At 42.0% G+C, this 4159-nt stretch overlaps 1 pseudogene; it reads right to left on the bottom strand.

The window, feature by feature from the left end:
• Positions 1–265: 265 nt before the first annotated feature.
• Positions 266–1525, bottom strand: LOC122687611 (annotated as a pseudogene).
• Between the last annotated feature and the right edge of the window lie 2634 nt (positions 1526–4159).

The following is a 4159-nucleotide window of genomic DNA, read 5'->3' as shown; positions in this document are numbered from 1 at the left end:
AACAATTCAGAATTGCTGAAGGATTGACTGTAGGTTTTTCATACAGCTATATATCAGTAAAGAATTAAATTTCAAATGCCACAGACAAAAAACAACAGTAGTATAAAAGATAGCTTATTTTTCTCTCATGAAAAAGTCTGGATACAGGCAATTGAGTTTTGCTCAATAAAGTTCTGAGACATTCAGGCTCCTTGTATCTTTTTTATCTAACTTTATTGAAGTAGAGTTGAGAATTAAAATTGTATATTTTTAATGTATATATATATTTTTTCTGGGTATAGGTTACTTTTATTGATGGTACACGACAAGGCAGGGCTCCCTAAGCCCCTCCCCTTCCTCAGGGCCTTGGGGATGGAAACTGTGGAGGTCGGGAGATTCTCAGTGTGGTGGAGGATCGAGGTGGGGCAAGGACTCCCCCGCAGCTGAGGATCTCTCTCTTCCTCTGGTGCTCCTGCTGGGGCTGGGGGTTCAGGGACCTTACTCCTTGGAGGCCGTGTGGACCACGAGGTCCACCACCCTGTTGCTGTAGCCGAATTCACTGTCGTACCCGGAAATGATCTTGACAAAGTGGTCGTTGAGCGCAATGCCAGCTCCAGCATCAAAGGTAGAAGAGTGAGTGTCGCTGTTGAAGTCGCGGGAGACAACCTGGTCCTCAGTGCAGCCTAGAATGCCCTTCAGAGGGCCCTCTGACGCCTGCTTCACCACCTTCTTGATCTCATCATACTTGGCAGGTTTCTCCAGGCGGCAGGTCAGATCCACAATGGACACGTTGGGGGCGGGCATGCGGAAGGCCATGCCGGTGAGCTTCCCGTTGAGCTCAGGGATGACCTTGCCCACGGCCTTGGCAGCGCCTGTAGAAGCAGGGATGATGTTCTGGGCAGCCCCTCGGCCATCACGCCACAGCTTCCCGGAGGGGCCATCCACGGTCTTCTGGGTGGCCGTGATGGCGTGGACGGTGGTCATGAGTCCCTCCACGATGCCGAAGTGGTCATGAATGACCTTGGCCAGGGGGGGCCAAGCAGTTGGTGGTGCAGGAGGCATTGCTGACAATCTTGAGGGTGTTGTTATGCTTCTTGTGGTTCACGCCCATCACAAACATGGGGGCATCGGCAGAAGGCGCAGAGATGATGACCCTCTTGGCGCCACCCTTCAAGTGAGCTCCAGCCTTCTCCATGGTAGTGAAGACCCCAGTGGACTCCACCACGTCCTCAGCACCAGCATCACCCCACTTGATGTTGGCGTGATCTCGCTCCTGGAAGATGGTTATGGCCTTTCCATTGATGACGAGCTTCCCGTTCTCCGCCTTGACTGTGCCATGGAACTTGCTGTGGGTGGAATCATACTGGAACATGTAGACCATGTAGTGAAGGTCAATGAAGGGGTCATTGATGGCGACGATGTCCACTTTGCCAGAATTAAAAGCAGCCCTGGTGACCAGGCGCCCGATGAGGCTGAATCCGTTCACTCCGACCTTCACCATCTTGTCTCAGAGATGCGGCTGGCACAGCAGGAAAGTTCCGGCTATCTGTCCAACCGGCAGGAGCAGAGAGCCTAATGTATATTTTTAACTTGATGATTTTACATATGTATACATTGTAAAATATTTACCATGAGCAAGGTAATTAACACATACATCACCAACAGGGATATCATCTCCATTTTCAGAAAAAGTCCAGATTCAGTAAGTTCTCTCCATCTGTAGATATCAAGTCAGCAGGAAGGAGGACTAGGTAAAGGGGTTAAAGAAACAGAGGTGGAAACAACTATCTCAGACAAAGATTTAGGAAAATCGCTACATGTCACTTCGGCATACCATGAACTGGCCATATTTTTTGTTTAAACTAGCTATATAGGAAGCTGCAAAATGTTACCAACTAAAATTTGGGGTTCCATCCCTTTGAGAAAATCGGAGAATAAATTTTTGGGGAAAAAAAGTTTATTTTTTCTGACATGAGCCTCTAGCATGAGATATTATGATAGATACATGATAGATCTTCAGAAAAAGTGTAGAAGTAACTTTTATGTACGAACACAATGAACCTTAAGTACATTGGAATTGTTTTTCAGTTGCAAAGTCATTCCGACACTTTGCAATCCCATGAACCGCAACTGGACAGGCTTTCCTGTCCTTCACCATTTGCTGGAGTTTGATCAAATTCACGTCCATTGCTTCAGTGATATCATCCAATCATCTCATCCCTGTTGCCCCATTCTCCTCTTGCCCTCAATCTTTCCCAGCATCAGGGTATTTTCCAATGGTTCTTACTACTTTAGAGGTTTGAAATATCATATATAATGACATCAAGTCTATGTGAAAACAATCCTCACCAGCGGTATCTTAGTTTTTGTTTAAATACTTCAAGTAAAAAAAATACATATATATATATGTATATATATTTTGAAAGACCATTCTTGCATTGATTTCAAATGTTTTAGATGCTCTTAATTTCCAATCATTCATTCTAATACTCCCCTTCAACATAATGACAAAAAGTATTTTCTTTCTTATGAAGAATTTTTTTTTGAATATTAGGGAAGGGCTGCTTGTGCCCCTTGAGTCTCATCCCACAATCACCGTCAAGCCAAATAATCTGCTTTTCATGGAGACAAATTTCAGATTCATTATCATCAAATTAATCTCTTTCCTTTAGATTTCTTGATATTATTATTAAATCAATCTTAACATCTGATTCAACAGTATTCATCCTAAAGCACAAGGCATTCTTCATTTCTTCTTTCTCCCTAATTCAAGTGGAAATAGACATAGCAAAAATGGCCTGCCAGCTGCTCACAGTACGCTCCACCTTTCGGTCCCAACCCACCTAGTTCCCTCTGCTTAGATGGAGACTGTGTCATATGACAAAAAATGTGGCTCACGATTACTTTTACAGTTCATTTGTCCTGTGTCCTCTAGCATTAAGCCTAATGATTCTGACAAGAAAACCATCACCTGGCTCCATTTCCTATTCTGTTGGATGTTAATTTAACATGACCATGGGGACTGTTCATCAGCCTCTGAAATTTCCAGGAAGAGGCATTTTTTTTTTTTTTGCTTTCCCTTTAAATCATTTAAACTATTTTTAAACAACTTGAAAATAATATTTTAAATAATTATGCTTAATAATATAATGTATGTACACACACTGATGTATTAATACACAGATATATGCATATGTGCATATATAAGCACTAATTCCTAAGTGGGAGAATTTGTTAATTAATCACCCTTAACAGTAAAATAGCTTGCCATTAGTCAAGCCTCAGGTTAATTAATTCACCAGATGATGAGTGATATAAGTCCAAGTGCTTTCTTCCTAACTACTTACTATTCCCTCCAGAAGACATGCTCAATACATCACTCATTGAGCAGCCAGGCTTCTGCATCTGTAAATGCTGAATTTTAGCACTAGATCTGATACCAGTTTCTTGGAATAAAAGATATGGAATGTAATTTTTCTTTGGCATAGACCTATTTAAAGTTGGTGAGAAGAGTCGGACCACTTAGTATTGAACAAATGAACAATTTAGGGAACAGCTACCGCCTCCCATCAAGGTTGAAGTAGATTTCTTCTAAATAATAGCAACCAAACAGTCTAGTCAGTGGTCTGTATGCCTGCAAGCATGACATTCTTAACAGCTCCACCTGATAAAATAAGTCACTGAAATGTTTCTTTCAGGTAATTTTTAGGTAAATTGAATGTCTGACCTTGTGTCAATTGCTCCATTCTTGTCCTGGGCTAAGTGTCACTTGGTGACTGGCTCCAAACTGCTTAAGGAGCATGTAGGGAAGATAGAAATCAAAACTTCAGACACCAACTTTCAAGTCTTTCTGATAACTTGTTCTCAAACTCCAGGCTGATAAATCTAACTGCTTATTCAACATTCTACACTGGGATATGACAGTAGTGAGAATTTCAGGATGATTCCCGTGACTTTCACCTTTTCATTCTCTCTTACTTCAATGTTACTTCTCTGATTATGTTCTTATGTTGCAAAAAGAAAAATTGTATGAGTGGAACTAAACAAATCATAGTAGATCTTTAAAAGCAGAGAGCTTTCTCTAGCCGGCAGCAGAAGAAGAATGCAGGTGGTGAAGTCAGAGAGATGTGAGGCAAGAGAAGAATCTGATGGAGCATTACCATGATGAAGATGGAAGGAC

This window comes from Cervus elaphus, chromosome 31 (genome assembly GCF_910594005.1).
Source record: "Cervus elaphus chromosome 31, mCerEla1.1, whole genome shotgun sequence".
NCBI classification, from domain to species: Eukaryota; Metazoa; Chordata; class Mammalia; order Artiodactyla; family Cervidae; genus Cervus; species Cervus elaphus.
Note: the sequence above shows the minus strand (reverse complement) of the source record. Positions and strands in the feature narration are given on the sequence as shown.